This window comes from Pseudorca crassidens, chromosome 5 (genome assembly GCF_039906515.1).
Source record: "Pseudorca crassidens isolate mPseCra1 chromosome 5, mPseCra1.hap1, whole genome shotgun sequence".
Classification (NCBI taxonomy): domain Eukaryota; kingdom Metazoa; phylum Chordata; class Mammalia; order Artiodactyla; family Delphinidae; genus Pseudorca; species Pseudorca crassidens.
Genome location: NC_090300.1, coordinates 70244877 through 70263697, shown reverse-complemented (window position 1 = coordinate 70263697; position 18821 = coordinate 70244877). Strand labels below are relative to the sequence as shown.

The following is an 18821-nucleotide window of genomic DNA, read 5'->3' as shown; positions in this document are numbered from 1 at the left end:
ACACAGATGGTCACACATGCCCAGAAATCACCTGACTGACAGGCTGCAGGGAGCCAAGACCTTCACCTCTGACGGAAGTGACCAATGCTTTGCTTCCGGCAGAGATTAATACCTGATTCTTCTGAGGACCAAAGAGGAAATATTAAAACTGAAAGCCCTTGGCTACCATCAACAATTGTACGCTAGTATCAACAGAGGAAAATAATTTCCTTCCTGACTCCCACTAGGCCAGTCACGCCTAGAGCAGGTGTGATTATCTATTCAAACAGTATTCAAACAACGCAAGTCCCAAATGGCTAGACTATAGCTTCTAGGGAATTTCTCAAAGCACTGAGACTTCCTCAGTCTCTGAATCTACCTCCTTCCACCTCCTGCTGCCTAGAGCAAAAACAAATATGGAAAGTAATCATGATACACAACTTCATCTCAACTTCAACCATGATCATTAAGCTAGGTTCCAGATCTAGCTCCTTTCCAAGACTGAGGACAAATTACTGCCCATCCAGTCCTGGGGATGATGTGGGTAGAGAGTTGGAAGGAAGGACACACACTGAGCATATACTATGCCCCAGGAACAGTGCAGGCGATTGCACATTCCATTGTCTTATGTTTCTTTATATTCAAGATCAATATTTTTCTTTATTGTCAATGTCTTATTTTTCTTTATATTCTTTATGTTGAAACTAAAGAAGGAAACAAGTGTAATGACCTATCATGTACGGACCACACTTTACAGTTTGCAAAACAAGTTGGCATCTATCAACCCACTTGCTCTAAACAAACACGAGAGGTGGGCAGGACAACGATTATTATTCCTAATTCTCTGATCAGGGGAATGAAGGTGGAGGGATGTTGTTTTCTAGGGTTGCACATCTAATATTTGGCAGGTCTTCTGATACCCCATGCCACCACACTCACTGCCTTTTTATGCACTCTCAAACTTCTTAAGGTGTACTGGTCCCAGAAGCCTGTTTCTGTCCAGTTATTTGTTTCATTCTCATAAAACCATGAAGTTCAGCCTCACCTGTGCTAGAATTCCTAAAGCTTTCCAACAGAGAATTGGCCAGCACCTGATAGAACACCCTCAGGAAAAGGGCCAGTCACTACCTTTGGATTTAGTCTTTCTATCCAGGAAAATGCACTGTGCACCTATTACGTGCCAGAGATCCTACTAGCCTGTGGAGCTACACATATGAGCAGGAGATGCTGCCCCTCTTCTGACTGCATTTTATATTCTTAAAGGCCATTGTCACGTGTGCCCTGCATCCTGCCTTTACCGGTCTCATTCCTGTAACAGTGGGACATCATTTCCGGTCCTCTCAGCATCCTAGTGTGGAGAGGCCAGTTGGCTAACGTCCCTTTCAGAGGAGGAGGCAAGGACTAAAGTCCAACACCCTAGGAGAGCCCCAACAGAAGGGTAGAAAAAAAGGTTTATGGTCGCCCACAAAGCCTTAGTCCTCTCTCTGCCCCATATCAGCACTCACATACTCTTCGGAGGAATCACCTCTTCTCCACTGTGTAGCTGCCATAAGCTTCCAGGTGACAGCAGGCAGCCAGCTCGTGACCAAGAGGGGAAACATCCTGAGGATGAAGCCAACACACACACAAGAAGGCAGAGCAAAGAGCACTGCAGAGAAACGGAGCCCAGGTCCTGCTCAAACTGAGCCTAAGGCCCACCTGACCTCAGGACTTGCCAGCTTCTGGCAGGGTCACCCACCCACGTCGTTCTCTCTGTACTGCAATCTGAGGCTGCATCAGTGTTTTGGAAGACCACTGCTGGCTCATAATTAGCTTATGCACAACAGACGCTTCTGAGTTTCTTCCAACGTGCTCCTGGTAAGGTGCTCTCTCCCATTCTGTCACGACACACTCGATTTTTTGTTTGAATCCAAGTACAAGGCTTCATATTCATCACAATTTAATTTTAAGCACTGAAAAAACTCAGGCGGTAGAGCGGAGAACAAAGGTTTACATCTGATGCTCAAAGTATACACTTAGGGCAAAACATCTCAGACCATGTTTGAAATGTTAACAGAGTCCAAGCAGTGGTTTCCAGCCTTTCATCTTATGCAGATCCGCAGGTGCAAAGAACACTGGGTGTTCTTTAAATATACATTGATTAAGAAAGCAAAGGGTGACAAAATGTAACTGTAAACTCAGCCATACTTTTAAATGAAATTAGGTTTTATGGATCACAGCAGCATCTGCTCCCTTTTGAAAAACTACACCATAAAAATGCAACACATATTATTTATCTGGTAAAAAGCCAGAGGTGGGGCATATAGGGACTGGCCCTGGAGATGGAGAGCAAAAATCTAGAATTCTAAACAGAAGCCTTTCCCAGAATCCCCCAGCTATTTTCCTCAGATCCCCCTACAGCCTAGGGTATCCCACACCATCGATTCTTTTCTAGAATACGATGTTCTACCTGCTATAAACACAGAGGAATTCCAAAACACAAGGGAAAGTTTCCCTTACCTGCTCACCATTCTCCTTTCTCAGTGTGCAACAGGATTCCAAGATTCAAACTCAGATCCCTGTGGAGCCCGTGCAGGCCCTTTAAGACACAGGTGCACACCCCTGACTAAGCGAATTTAGCTTCCCCTACCTCAAAGGGTTGATGTGAAAATACAGTAAGATCACAGAAGAAGCATCTTGCACCGGGGAGAGCAAGAGCCGCTCAATACTAGTAATTCTTTTCCTCAGAAACGCCCACAACACTGTTCATTGACACTTTCTTTCTGGTCCTTCAATTTCAAGAACACTTCCCTCCATGACAAAGGAGAAAGAAGGAAGCAATGCAATTATTGGCAATCTAAAATCCTCATTCGTCCAAATCTTCTTCCAATTTCTCTTCCTGCCACCTTCCAAGAGCTGAGTCCTGCCTTTGCTTTGCCACACATTCTATTAGCATTATTATATCCTGTCCATTGCCAATGAACTCGGCTCAAGAAGACAGGAAGAACATTTTTGTTCTTCTTAGTTCTTAGCCCATCCTAGTTACCAGTGCCCATGCTTTAAATGGAAACCACTGCTTTTTAAAACTCATTAAAATATGCATATTGATTACAAAAGGAAAAAGGTTTCTTCTTTGCATAGGACTCACCAACTGCGGACAAATATCTTCCCTCCGATGAGTGTCCTGCAGAACAACAGAGAAAGCACTGAACTGGAATCAGGGGACTGGATTCTGTCTTCAGTTCCGCTTCCTCAATGTTCCCACCTGTGCAAATGGGAGAAGAAGGTTGATTATGAATCTCTAGGATCTTACCAGCTGTAGAACTTCCCAAGTTTATGAACTTACTGGGTAAACCATACTGGGAATGAAGACCAGGCTTGAAACCCGCAAATCTAGTGGCTGACCTCGGTATCTCCTAAGCAGCCAGTCAGCTCCTCGCACTTCTATTTCACTAATGTGCCTTAGAATGATGAGGAAAGAGAAGGCTGGTACCCCAGTGTTCATACCTCAGCTTTCGGGGGGAATATGGCTTCATCATAATATCAGAAGTGAAAGAGATAGATCAATTAGATACTCACATTTTAGGCAAGAAAAAATTAACAGCAAAATCTGAACTACAATAAATAAAAAGAGACAAGGAGTATGAGTTTGGAGATAGATTTCTAACTATGGGATCCAGTGGCCGCTGTGAACCTCAGTTTCCTTGCCCAAAACATGAGAGCCAGTGAGCAGCAGAGGGCTGGACACCTTGATGCTTCCTGGGAAGTCCTCATTACTGGAGGACTTTATTTATTTCATTAAGAACAATCAGTGTTTTGCTATGGATTCTGCAATATATATTCCAACAGACAAGTATTCCAGGGTAGCTGGTTGTTACAAAACGTGTCTTCTGTAGACACAGGGGAAATCCACATACCAGAAAAATGACTACTCCCATTTTCGTTGCTGTCATTTTAAACAGTATTGAACCAATCATACAATTGTTTTGTGAATATGATCCCATTCAATCTTCAAATACCCGTACAAGCTCAAAGTTGAGAGAGACCTTAAAAATGACCCACTTCAACTCTTCCAACTGACAGGAGAAGAACCTGGGGGCCAGAGGAGGGAGGTGGCCACGCAGGAGCACACCATTAGTGAGTGGCAGGCAGCCCAGGGCTCAAGTCCGGGGCTCGCTCCACTGGACCGAGGTACGGCCACTGTAACAGAAGAGGTCACCGACACTCGCTGGCAAGAGACCTGCCATCAGCCACGCAATCAGCTTCAGAGAAAACCAGGACTTACACACCCAGACCTCAGAACACCGGCTTCAAAGCTCCTGCATAAACACATGAAAGGATGCTCACCATCACTAATCATTAGAGAAATGCAAATCAAAACTACAATGAGGTATCACCTCACACCTGTCAGAATGGCCATCATCAAAACATCTATAAACAATAAATGCTGGAGAGGGTGTGGAGAAAAGGGAACCCTCTTGCACTGTTGGTAGGAAGGTAAATTGATACAGCCACTATGGAGACCAGTATGGAGGGTCCTCAAAAAACTAAAAATAGAACTACCATGTGACCCAGCAATCCCACTACTGGGCATATTTCCTGAGAAAACCATAATTCAAAAAGAGTCATGTACCACAATGTTCACTGCAGCTCTGTTTACAATAGCCAGGACATGGAAGCAACCTAAATGTCCATCGACAGATGAATGGTTTAAGAAGATGTGGCACATATATACAATGGAATATTACTCAGCCATAAAAAGAAACGAAATTGAGTTATTTGTAGTGAGGTGGATGGTCCTAGAGTCTGTCATACAGAGTGAAGTAAGTCAGAAAGAGAAAAATAAATACCATATGCTAACACATATATATGGAATCTTAAAAAAAAACAAAAGGTTCTGAAGAACCTAGGGGCAGGACAGGAATAAAGACGCAGACAGAGAGAATGTACTTGAGGACACAGGGAGTGGGGAGGGTAAGCTGGGATGAAGTAAGAGTGGCATGGACTTATATATACTACCAAATGTAAAATAGCTAGCTAGTGGGAAGACGCCGCATGGCACAGGGAGATCAGCTCCGTGCTTTTTGACCACCTAGAGGGGTGGGATAGGGAGGGTGGGAGGGAGACGCAAGAGGGAGGAGATATGGGGACATATGTATATGTATAGCTGATTCACTTTGTTATACAGCAGAAACTAACACACCATTGTAAAGCAATTATATTCCAATAAAGATGTTAAAAAAAAAAAAAGTTTTTGCATATAGCCCAACAGCAGAAAGAGACTAAGTTGGGAAAATGGAGTATAATCAAGGTGAGTCCAGCAAAGCAATGTGTTTCCTGAGAGCTAGCGCTCTTGACGGGCATTCGAAATTTCAAAGCCATCTCACTAAAATGAGAGAAAGGCATAATTTCAAACTTGCTGAGGGGATGGAATGTGAGGAGTCCAACACTGGCTCTGTGAACAGTAAAATCTCAAAAACAATAAATAAATAAAAACAAAAAGACCCCACCTCCAAGCTCCAGTAAACCTAAGCTTCTCCTTGCAGAGGGAGATATCAATCATACCGTTTCTACAACAGCAGCAAAGGGCAGCTGACTTCCCAGATTTTCAAACCTCGCTGAAAGGTAAAGCTCTCCACCTTGGGCCTGGGGCAATGTCTCAGGCACTGGCTAGCTTCTCTCCATGCACAAATGAACAGGGTTACCCTTTTCCACTGTCAACTTTTCTTCTAACAATTTTTTTTCTTCTTTTCCATAAAGAGAACAAGCAGTTCTGCTAAAAAACCACTGTGAAATGATTGAAGTTCTCATGCAAACAAACCATTAGCAGAGTTCAAATGCAATTTAAATTACCAGTTGTTAAAGTGCGCCTCGATTTCTCTGTAAGTTTCCAAGGAGAATTACATACTATACACCATTTAATTGGTTGTTTTCTATTTTTTAACATCCATTTATTCCCCCCCCATTTTATTTTCAGAAGTGTCTATAAAAGCTTCCCTTTAAAAAATTATACATTGTTGAATAGATTAAACCTGAAGATTGGAAAGTAGCAGAGAAACAGCTGCAGGATTACGCAGCTCAGCAGAAACTGATGGTTCTGACACCACAAGACATGCAGAGTTTTAAAATCTTAGGAGTCACCTGATGGTGCCCTCACCGTTTACAGATGAAGACGTTGAAACCCTGAAAGGGAAACGAAGGCTTGGCCCAAGTCCTCTCACTGGTCAGTGATAGGCGCCAGGTGAGAACTCCCTACCTCCCAGCCCCGTGCTGCCTCTTCCCACTACCACATGTTGGAGGAGATGATGGGAAATGCTCAACAGATTTAATTTCCACCTGTAATTTTTTTTCTTAAAGAAAATATGAAGTCATCTTCAAATACACCCCTGACCTCAAAAGTGCAGCTGGCCAATGGCACATATCTCCCCAAAAGGGAGAAAGAGAAGTACAGGCTGATGAATGAGTGCAGTCAAAGGAGCTCCAAATGAGCAGATTCCTGGCAGGAAACATCAAGGCACTCTTCTAGACTCATTAAACAAGTTATGGGACATTAAGACTGCCGATTTCTGTTGCTTTATCTGGCCCAGAACTTGTGGCTGCCCTGGAATGAAGGGATAAAGGCAGGTCTTGTCACTTCTGTAAATGGAAAGGATTTCTAGAGGCCATCACAAGTACAGGGCGAAGTTCAAGGCTTTGCTACGGGACCTGTGTAAATTATTTAACCTCCCTGAGCTCAAGCCTTCCTGTCTTCAAAGTGGGGCTAATATCACCTACCCATCAGGGTGTATAAAATCATTTCTTGGGATGCCGTACCCAGCATGCAAAGCACAGAGCCTGCAGGCAGTGTGCATTAATCAATTCTCACCCCCTCATCTTCCAAAGCTTCTATCTACAATTTCTCAAAGCCTATGGTTCTGTGGTTCTAATTTATTAGAACTATAACTGAGTCTTATAAGCCATGTATGTTCACTAGGCCTGCTAGATACTGTGTGTCCCCTGACTGTAAATTCATTTACTTCGTCATCCAAAAAATAAAACAAAATAAAATACATGCCTGAAAACTTACACATCCATGCATTTTGCACCAAAAGCAAACTCTTTGGAACCGCTATCTAAAAATGTCCTTCGAATCCAACTGATGAGCCAGACAGTAGTAAAAACCCCAATTTAATGCCCAAGACCTCATTTCAACTGTCCATCAGCCCTATGAAAAAGATTTCCCAATTGTCCACTGAGGAAACTAAGGGTCAGGGAGGTCAAACAACTGTCTAAGATTTCGGGGCTAGTAAATGGTAAAGCCAAGACTTGACCCCAAGTCTTCAAAATCAAGCTCCACGACCTGTGTTTTATTATTTTGCAGTTAAAACTATACTATGGACAGCTGTTCTGCTAGAGGCAGAAATATACCTGGAAAAAAATCTTCTGCTGTGTTCACATTTTAAAACGAAGTCTGAACTTGCAAACTAAAAAATGTTCACATTAAAAGCAGATAGATCCTTCTTGAATGCCACCCTGCTGTTATGGTCTTTTTTTTAAATTTACTTTATTGAAGTAGAGTTGATTTACAATGTTGTGTTAATTTCTGCTGTACAGCAAAGTGATTCAGATATATATGTGTATGTATATATGTATATTCTTTTTCACATTCTTTTCCAATATGGTTTATCACAGGATATTAAATATAGTTCCCTGTGCTATACAGTAGGACCTTGTTGTTTATCCATTCTATATATAATTGATTGCATCTGCTACTTCCAAATTTGCAATCCATCCCTCCCCCACCTCCCCTTCCCCTTGGCAACCACAAGTCTGTTCTCTATGTCTGTGAGGCTGTTTCTGTTTCATAGATAGGTTCTTTTGTGTCATATTTTAGATTTCACATGTAAATGATATCATATATTTGTTTTTTTTCTTTCTGACTTACTTCACTTAGTATAGTAATCTCTAGGTCCATCCATGTTGCTGCAAATGGCATTATTTCATTCTTTTTTATAGCTGAGTAGTATTCCATTGTGTATATATAGCACATCTTCTCTATCCATTCATCTGTCAATGGACTTTTAGGTTGTTTCCATATCTTGGCTATTGTGAATAAGGTCGCTATAAACATAGGGGTACACGTATCTTTTCAAATTATAGTTTTGTCCGGATATACACCCAGGACTGGGATTGCTGGATCATATGGAGAAAAGGGAACAATCCTACAGTGTCGGTGAGAACACAAATTGGTGCAGCCACTGTGGAAAACCGTATGTAGGTTCCTCAAAAAACTAAAACTAGAAGCTGCCACATGATCTTGCCGCTACGTCTTAAGTGAAATAAAGAGCTCAGAGCCCTGGCACTAAGCAGACATCTGCCAGGTATGTGAGAAGCAGGCCTGAGAAAGGTTAGCAATGAGCTAATATCAGGGCAACTCAAAAACATTATTCAAGTGTCTGGGCTCATGATCAAATGAATCACGGGTAATCCTAGCATGAGCTTCTGAACACCCCCCGGCGCAACTGTTAGCTGCCACGATGTCGATGCCCTGCATTCAGAGGTGCACAAAACAGGCATTTGCTGGTACCTCCTGTCCTTAAGAAGGCAGAGTGTACGGGCCTCGCAGATACAGGCGCTGAGTCAGACATGCCTTGAGCTCTCAAAGAGCTCACAGGTTCAAGAGGGACACACTCGCCCGTGACAAGACGGAAGGAAAAGTGTGCAAAGTACCAGTACGTGCAGTGTCCTTTTGAGGGTCAGGAAGAGCTCTCCGGATAACGCCTTCTAAACTGGGCCTGAAGACCTGAGAGGATTTCCAAGTATGAGGAGGAGGGAAATAGGCCCAGAGAACACAGTGTGCTAAGGCCTTAAGGAGACGAGTTCAGGGTGTTCTTCTTGGGGAAAGTGACTAATCTGGTGAGGCCAGTGGCAAAAATACATGGAGGGAGGTGGTGGGACATGAAGCTGGAAAGGAATGCTGTGGCCAGAACATGGAGGACCTCGTGTGCCAGGCTAAAGCACGGGCTCTTGAGACTCATGGCTACCGCATTTTGGAAAATGACACAAGAGAAAGTTATATGGAACTGAATCCCCTTCCGTAATCAGCTTCCAAGCACAGCAAGGGTGGGAGTGTCTAAACGAAAGCTTCCTCTGGAGGGATCCTTCGCTGGGGCCCCACCCAGAGAAGTCAGAGGAGAGGGTGGCCCTCAGAGTTGCCCCAAACCCACCCCTCCATTGACACTTTGCTCTAGTCCGGAACACTCACCCATGGAAGACCCAGAAAAGAAACCAAGTCTCGTGTTCCAAACAGGATTTCCATTCCGCCTTTAGGGAAATGTCAGCACTACGCAATCTGATGAACCAGAAGAACACAGGCTAAAATGGGACCCTTCTTGCCCTTAAAGAGCTCCCAGTCTAGAAACAGAGATAAAATATAAAGTAGGTGATGGCAGGTGCCACAGAAGCAGCACAGATGACAGTACAAATCTTCCTAACCCGCTGTGGCTTGGTGTGATTATTTGTACCCACTTGACAGATGAGGCAACTCATCAGGTTAACTGACCTCACAGATCACACAGCTAGGAAGCATCAGAGCCAAAACTCAAATCCAGATCCCATGCCTGTAAGCACCATACGGTTATACTTTATTGCCTCCTGGCCCACTGTGTTGTGAGTTAGCAGAACATAGAGATCGCTTCTAAGGGAGTATGGACGGTAGGGAACGGATGGTGATCAGAGGTTACTTCATTCAGAAGGTGGCATCTGTGCAGAAGTTTACAGGAGAAGCAGGAGTTCTAGGGATGAAGATGGGAGAGTTCATCTCAGGCTAGAAGAACAGCATGAGTTACAGCATGAAGGTGAAAAAATGAGTGAGCGGGAACATCAAGGGTGTTCACAAGCTACTGCTGTCTGGTTATGATGAGCCCTGGGTAGCAGGGGCAGTTTTTACTTAAATGCCAAAAATACTAGGAAAATGTTACGAATAACAAAATAAGTGAATTAAAAGTCAGGGAAATGCCGCTGAATATACTAGGGAAATAATAAATGTTTCAAAGCAGGACTGTGGCATGGTCTCAGCTTTCCTTGGGATTCTGTGCTTCAGCGCTAAGACCATGCACTAACCTTTCAGGACCTGGGCCAGAGTCAGGAATAAAGGGCCTTCAGGTCCTTTCAGGTCAATGTACAGCGGGACCCTGGACCCTCTGGAGGTTAGGACTTCTATACCTATCTCACGGATCCTGACCTTCTCGAGAAGAGTTTCTACAGATAACTAAATGAATTCCAGGCCCTCGCTGGAGCATAAGTACCCCCCAGTTGGTAAAAAGAGCATGGAGTACAGGACGGGAGTTATAGAATCAAAAGACCTTACACTTGATTCTTGGATTCTCCACTGATTAACCATGGAATGCTGAGCAAGTCACTTCCTTTTAACGAAGGCACAGTTTCCTCGGTTGTAAAATGGAAACGATCATACTTACATAGCTAGGTTCTTGTGAGCATTAACAAGGAATCTGTGAGATTAAATATAAGGATAGGTGTTTCTACATGTGGGGTGACATGTTTAGAATAGGCACTCCCCCGAAAGCCACCACATTGATAGAAATAGTATAAAAACTGCCCAATCCTCCTGGTGAAGCATCTAAATCTGGAATTGCCAACAATCTTCCCCCTGTTGAAAATTGAGCTATATTCCCCAGGCAAAGTCATTACATCTTTTTGTGCCAAATTGTTTTCATCTTTTAAATGACCCAGTAATCCCACTTTGGGCAATATACATAAGGGAATAATCCAAAAGGAAAAAAAGAAGGCAATTTGTTCAGAGATGTTATTCATAGTGCTATTTCTAGCTCCTTACATATCCCTCTATTATAGCACTTATCTCACTGTGCTGTAATTATCCACTCCCATACGCCTCCAAATTATCTTTGAATCCATCCCCAGCACCTAGCACAATGCCTGGCATACAGTAAGAACTCAATAAATGTTTGTTGACTAAATGAATGGGTAATATACGAGAGAAATTTTAAAAGAAATTCAAGTGAGCAAAAACAAAACATTGTTTTTAAGAGATGATGCTAAAAGAGTGTAAAAAAAAAACCCAAAAAACAGGGCTTCCCTGGTGGCGCGGTGGTTGAGAGTCCGCCTGCCGATGCAGGGGACGCGGGTTTGTGCCCCGGTTCGGGAGGATCCCACGTGCCGCGGAGCGGCTGGGCCCGTGAGCCATGGCCGCTGGGCCTGCACGTCTGGAGCCTGTTGCTCCGCAACGGGAGAGGCCACAACAGTAAGAGGCCCGCATACCGCAAAAAAAAAAAAAAAAAAAAAACACTGGCAACTATAGACTGCAAACTATTTGAAGAGGAGTTTGTCAAGAAGCCTCAGGAGTGAATTTCAGATGACTTTGTCTATAATCTCTGAGCATCTCCAGGCTTAGGCCAAGTGCAGTATAAGATCGCCATGAGACACCCTGGGAAAAGGTCACATGCTAGGTCACTTTGGCCTGGTGGCCAGAGCACTAGGCCCGGTCAGGGATCTTGGATTCCCAAACTGACTCAGCCACTACCTAACATTGACTAATCACCTAACTTCTCTGAGACCAGTTTCTCCACTGAAAATTGGAGTACTTACAGGGAAGTCCAGCCCATGAAAAGGAATTACAGGGAGCAGGGCAAGGTCCAGCAAGTGTGAATTCAAATGTAAATAAAAGAGGAGGGCTGAGGGGTTCCCTTGGACCAGGGTCCCCAAGGCAAGGTGGGGCTTTGAAGCCCCAGCTCTTCCGGGCCCCCACTGAGCCTTCGAAATCCATCTGACAGGGTGGTTGAAGGCGCCTCACCACAGAGTTTACCGGAGGCAGGAGTCTCTGCAAAAACAGAGGACACATCAAGGAAACACCGTATGTTAAATATGGCCCATGAAGTCAACATCACTCTGATGTTCTGCATCCTTGGTGGGAAAGAATGCTTTATACAAATACCCAGAAAGAGCAAAGGAAGTGGCACGTTCTGCGGGGCTCATCGTGGGGCGTTCCAGCAGCTCTCAGCCGGGAAGTCAGAGGCAGGAAGCCACTGCCCTCCGGTCCTTGGCCAGAAGCTCAAGGCTAGAAACCAAAGCGGGGAGCACTCAGACTCCTTAGTCCAAACCAGCTGCACGTCTGCGCACCCCACTCCACCTCCATCGGGGTCTCTCAGATTGCTGCCCACTTGAGCTTGACATTTCTCTGGAGGAAACGGCACCTGACATCCTACAGAGTTAGACGATCCCACCAAAGCATGTCATGAACCCATCCCCTCCTCTCTGGTTCCACTTCGACGACCCTAATCACTGTGACTACCACCTTTCACCTGGATTATGGCTTGCTTCTACTCCTTGCAAAGTGTTTCCCCCACAGAAGTCAGAATGACGCTGGTAAACGTGACTCAGATGCTTCCCTGAGCATCTTCACACCTCAACTCAGCTCCAAGCCCCTTCTCAAGCTCACTGACGCCTACCAGCCACGGCCTTGCCCTCATCTCATGCTTCTCCCCCAGCAGTCCACTACCTTCTGGCACACTGGTCTCCTCTGTTCCTCAAACACAAACTCATTCCCACTCCACAGCCCTGGCACTGGCCTTGCCCTCTGCCTACAATGCTCCCTGCCCAACCCCGACTTTCCCATGGCTGGCTCCTTGTCATTCAGACCTCACCTTAAACATCACTTCCTGGGCTCTTCCTCATTCCCTCACAGGCAGAGCACCCTCTGTGAACCCTCCTAAGCGTTACTTATTATTCTCTGCTGTTTACATGTTCATCTATTATCTGCCTCCTCCACACAACCCTACTAGAATGTAAGTTCCAAGGGATCATTGTTTTGTGTGTCTTTTTCTTCACTCTAAACCCAATACTGGATCAGCGCCCAGAGCAGTAAGAGGCACATAATTGCGAATCCAATAAAGACTTAATGAAATTAGATGAATGCATGCCACAGATGACAGAAGCCTCAAAGGCTGCGTCAAGGCAAGTAGCCCAGCACTGCGGCTAACATCCTGGGCTTTGGAGTCAGACGCGGATCACTGATTCTTGCAGTCAGGAGCTGTAGGAGTTCAGGCAAGTTTTCCCACTTCTCTAGGCCTTATTTATCTCAACTAAAAAGGGGACAACAGGACTTCCCTGGTGGCGCAGTGGTTAAGAATCCACCTGCCAATGCAGGGAACACGGGTTTGAGCCCTGGTCCGGGAAGATCCCACATGCCATGGAGCAACTAAGCCTGTGCGCCACAACTCCTGAGCCTGTGCTCTAGAGCCCGCGAGCCACACTACTGAGCCCACGTGCCACAACTACTGAAACCTGCACATCTAGAGCCCATGCTCGGCAACAAGAGAAGCCACCGCAATGAGAAGCCCGTGCACTGCAACGAAGAGTAGCACCCGCTCGCCGCAACTAGAGAAAGCCCATGTGCAGCAATGAAGACCCAATGCAGCCATAAATTAATTAATTAATAAGGAAAAAAAGAAAAATAATATTAAGGGTGGGGCGGGAATGTGGGGAGAATTAAAGGAGATAAACCATGTGGAGCGCCTAGAACAGGGCTCACCACAGACGAAATGTTCGCTGTCATCAACTGCAGCCCCATCTTCCAGGCGGGAAAACTGAGACTCAGAAAGGTGCATGCGCCTTCGCCCAAGTTAGACACTGAGTTAACAGCAGAGTCAGGTTAGAAAATCTCCTTTTTAGTCTCTGTCCACTGCTCCACAGACCAGTTATTCCTTAGACAATAATAATAACAAAAATACCTGATATCATGTCATCGATTTATATAGTCTGCCTTGTTCCAGAAAAAATCTGAAGTACCTGATAAAAGATGCATGATTTTTTGTAAAGTAATAAAATTGGGAAGGGAGATGGAAAAATAAGGTGAAGGAAAGGGACAGAAGTATAAGCCATATGTCTCATACCATTTGCTAGAGGTGGGCTTCACATTTGGCTCTGAGCTTCCCAGAGGCCAATACAAACCAGAGGGAAATACCTGTGTACATATGGTCCTTGGGAACACTTGGTTACTGAAATGTCACAGCACTGTGTGAGGAGGTGTCACCACCCAGGTGAGAATCACCCTGGTTTTTCACACTCTTGCCAGCTGAATTCCACCATCTGCTTACTCCTGATCACATGCACTCTAAAGCCACACGACCTGGGTTCAGATCCCAGCTCCGCTACTGACCGCATGGTGCTGGGCAACTTATTAACTCCTCAAAGCCTCAGGTCCTTCCGCTATAAAATGGAGGTAAAAAATAGTACCTAAATTAAATGTGGTGGTATATATACAATTTATTACTATTCAGCCATAAAAAAGAAGGACATTCTGACAAATGCTACAACACAGATGAACCTTGAAGACGTTATGCTGAGTGAAAGAAGCCAGTCACAAAACGACAAATACTGTATGATTCCACTTCTATAAGATACCTAGAAAATTCAAATTCTTAGAGACAGAAGGCAGAATGATGGCTGTCAGGGGCTGGGGGAGGGGAAAATGAGGAGTAAAAGTTTAATGGGTACAGAGTTTCAGTTTTGCAAGATGAAAAGCATTCTGGAGATTGGCTGTCCAATATATGACTGTACTGAACACTACCGAGCTGTACACTTAAAAACGGTTAAGATGATGGGGCTTCCCTGGTGGCGCAGTGGTTGAGAGTCTGCCTGCCAATGCAGGGGACACGGGTTCGAGCCCTGGTCTGGGAAGATCCCACATGCTGCGGAGCAACTAAGCCTGTGCGCCACAACTACTGAGGCTGCGCTCTAGAGCCCGCGAGCCACAACTACTGAGCCCGCATGCCACGACTACTGAAGCCTGCGTGCCTAGAGCCCGTGCTCCGCAACAAGAGAAGCCACCGCAGTGAGAAGCCCGTGCACCGCAACAAAGAGTAGCCCCTGCTCGCCGCAACCAGAGAAAAGCCCGCACGCAACAAAGACCCAACAAAGCCAAAAATAAAATAAATAATTTTTTTTAAAATAGTTAAGATGGTAAAAATCGTTATGTGTATTCTACCAAAATTAAAAATACAATTTAAACAATAGTACCAACTGAATCACTTTGCTGTACAGCAGAAATTAACACAACATTGTAAAGCAACTATACTTCAATCAAATAATTTTTAAATAAATAAGTAAATACCCCCCCAAATAGTACCTACTCACAGGTAGCTGTAGTGGTGAATCAATGGAGGTCAAGTGCTTAGCCCAGTGCCTGGCGCCCAGAGAGCAGTCAGTGCATGTCAGTTCTCCTTATGGGCAGTCAAAGCATTCCCATTGGTACTACCAACCCTAACCTCTTGGTGCCCATGGTCAGCATCACAGCAGGAAAACATCCCAAGCCTCCAGGCTTCAAGGTAGGCTCCTCCCACCTGGTGAACAGAGCCTACAATCACGGCTCAGGCAGAGCGGGTAGGAGGAGGTGGGGTGCGCGCAGGTTCCCGGGAGGGAAGTCCCTGTCTCTTCTCCCCCGTTCTTCAGAGCCGCTTAGAGAGCTGCTTCCCCTCCCTTCCTCACCGACCACACAAGCTCAGGTGTCAGGGCACTTTCTCCCCACTATTGTGATCTGTCACCTAACGCCATGGGCATCAAAGCACTTCTCCAAAACACATCTCCAACATCTTTCCTGCACTAGAGAAAGGGGCCCCCAAGCTGATCAGAAACTGATCTGACTACGAAGAGTTACTCATTAGGGCCGTGTAACATCGCGGGGACTGTAGTGGGGTGGTGCCCTCCTGGTCTCTGTGGAATGCTGCTGTCACATCAAAGAAGGCTAAAGAAGTCTGTGTGTGTGTGTGTGTGTGTGTGTGTGTGTGTGTGTGTGTGTGTGTGTGTGTTTAAAATCTATTCAGAATCAGGGCTCGCCTATGAATGGGAATTATACTCCAGAATTCTTTCAGCTTTAAGAATAGTGGGAGAGGCTTAGATGGAAAGCCCTGATCAGCTTCTTTCAAGGCCTGTGCATAATTTCATCTCCACGGGTAAAGCTGAAATAAAGGCCTCCACTATTCAGTTCCTCCTCTTGGACAAGCTATCATCCTCTTTCAGGAAAGAAAAAGATAACAGGCAGCAAAGCAGATGGGAAGGTAGCAGCTCACATTCAAACAATATTCACATGACCCAAAGAAGAAAAGGGTAAGTAGAAACCAAAGAAGAAAAAAAAAAAAAAAAGTGAAATTAAAAAACCAACAAATTCAAACCTTTGAGTCCATGTAACGTGATAGAAAGAGGTCTGACCTGGGAGAACTTGGTTCCAGTTCTCAATTTCTCACAAATTAGACCAATAAGTGTGGGCAACTCTGGCACCCCGAGTCCCAATTTCCTCATCTGCAAAATGGGCATCTTCTCTGCCTTTGTCTGAAGGGGCAGCTTCCACGTAGTAGAAGGAGGAATGACCCAAGAATAAAAAGATCTGGATTCTAATCCCACCTAACTAGCCATGTACCTGCGAGGCAGGTGAGCTGCACTCCTGGGCCTCCCCTGCCCACCATCATGCTGTAAAATGAAACAGATCAAGCAAATCATCCCCACTCTGGCAGTCCATCAGGTCTACGCAGTGTCCACACACAAGGTATTTACTGCGGAGTGGATGCCATGCAAACGCTATACAGAAACCTTTTGCGTACTCTTAAGTCCAGCCATAACTCTGCTTTTCAAGATAAAACTAGCCCTCCCCAAGTGTCCACCAACACCCCTCCTGGGGTGTTACTCTAGCCCTAGCACTCAGACAGACAACAACACTCCCAAATTATCTTTCTCCCCAAATTAAGTTAGGCCTCAGGTGGGAGGAATAACTCTAATTTTTAATATACGAATAGAATTTTTCCTCAGGCATAGCCCGTCTCTGAATCCCACTGTGAGAAGTATTACCCTGGGAAAGCAGCTGTCCACACCCCAAACGAAAGCAGCTAGCGCTCCCAGCCACATGCCCCATCACCATGCAAGCGAACCAGCCCTCAGGACTCTGAGCCGTGGGTCTGTGGGCAGAAATGTCACTGGCTCTGGCAATAACGAAATACTCACGCGCCGTCAGGCCCCACAGGCAGCTGGCCTTCCGCTGGCCCTCACTCTCTCTCACACACCCTGAGTCCCGCTGCAAAGAGGTGGTCCCCAGGCCCGAGGGGAACAGTACTGAAACCTTCTCTCCTCGGCTCCCAGAACAAGGGGCAAAGGAAAGGAGGGGGAGGGGTGGGGGGGAGGGGGTGACTTTGTTTCTGGAAGCAAGAATTCAAATCCTGCTTCTCCTAAACCCTGAGTCACCTCCTTCCCTTCCAATAGATCAGTGTGGTGGGTAAACATTTCCATATATGGAGAAGCAGGCTGGAGGATGTCAGAAAAATCACCCTTCTCTCCTCTGGCACTTGAAGAACATGCCCCACTAAAGACAGAATTCCTTACTCAGAGTGAATGTTTAACCCCCAAAGAAGTGGAGTCTCAACTGTTCCACAGGCTCTCCTGTTACAGGAAAAAGGCTCCCCTGTCCAGACAACGAAGTGACTGGTTTGAAAGGCTTTAAGTTCATCTTAGGAATGCGGCCATCTAGAATGCAACTACATTTATGAAGTCAATTTATTAATGGGGTGGGGTGGGGGGTGTTTAGGGGGATGCACCTGAAGAGGGTCACCAAGAATCCAGCCCACAGTTCTTTCAGTGGCAGATGAGTACGAAAACAACCCTTGGACCCCAATCCCTGACCCCCTTGGGCCTAGAGTCCTCTTGGGAACTTAGTTTCGCATGAGTTCTTCATAGGACAGACACCAGGCAAGAAGACCCAGAATAAAACCAGACTTCCAAGAGAAAACTGGAGGCGGGGGGGGGGGAGGTGGGGGGGTGGACAGAAGGGTGACATGCCCAATTTAATTTGTAAGATTCATTCCCTTAGTTTGTAAGATTAATTCTAACCCGAAGGTCCTGAAAAGTGTCCAATGACTAAATTGAACCAGTGGAGTCAATCAGGGATGAATCTGGTCTGAAATGACTCCAGACTGAATTAGAGAAGAAAGGAGAGAGATGAAATGGCAGTGTGGGGAAGTCGGGATCTGCTCAGAGAAGGAATCTGTATCTTGGCTTCCTAGTGGTTCTATTTCTCAGCACAATCTTATTCTACTGTTGGCTGTAAAGGCTTTCTGTAGGTCAGATGAGCCATTGTTCAGAATCATCGCCCACTTGCTACTTTTTGGGCCTTCACCATGAGGGTGCTTTTTCTCATCCCAAGGCAACCTTCAAACAATAAACACCACTGTTCAGGGAGCAAGGGGACCCAAGCTCTAAGCCCAGATCAGTCACTCCTTACCACTTTGGACAAATCTCTTCTCCTCTCGTAGCTTATATTCTCTCATCTACAAATTGGGTAGATATCCCCAAATTGCCCAACTATGTGCTCTAAAAGCAGCTTCTGTCCAGCCTATCGAACAGTCCTGACATTTATTTTGATCACTTGTTTTCTATTTTTGCAAGCACACCACAAGTACCTGAAAAAATGGCCAACACTTCTTATTCATTGCATGTTTCATAAGTAAACATAAATATAAGTGGTTACTAAATGAGGTAAGGAAACAGGATCAGAAAACCTTCCACCACATGCTAGAACCAGAACTCAGCACAGAATTCTTGCAACTGCAGTACTCCCAAGCGGTCCCAGAAGTAGGCTTGAAGAGGGTAAGGAGATGGTCCTCGTGTGTAACTGACACTAAACCAGCCATCAGACTTAGTGCTTCTGTAGAAAGACTGTCATCCTTTCAGGAGCTCAGAGTTCCTTCCAATATTCCAACAGGAGCATTTCAGCAGAGGAAAGAGATATTCCATGGAAAACAACTACCCAGGGATGACCTCGGAACTCTGTAAACCAAGGACCAAGGAGGGAACTACAGAGACAGGAA

General features: G+C 45.3%; 1 protein-coding gene across 7 annotated transcripts in view; it reads right to left on the bottom strand.

The window, feature by feature from the left end:
* LPP (LIM domain containing preferred translocation partner in lipoma) overlaps positions 1–18821 on the bottom strand; it is a 701187-nt gene that overhangs the window by 628572 nt on the left and 53794 nt on the right. For 6 of the 7 annotated variants that reach the window (XM_067738384.1, XM_067738387.1, XM_067738383.1 and 3 more), the window contains exon 2: positions 3107–3223. The gene's annotated coding sequence lies outside the window, so the exon portion shown is untranslated. Of the gene's footprint in view, positions 1–3106; positions 3224–16965; positions 17104–18821 lie in introns of those variants that run through there. The other variant, XM_067738388.1, reaches the window with a different exon arrangement.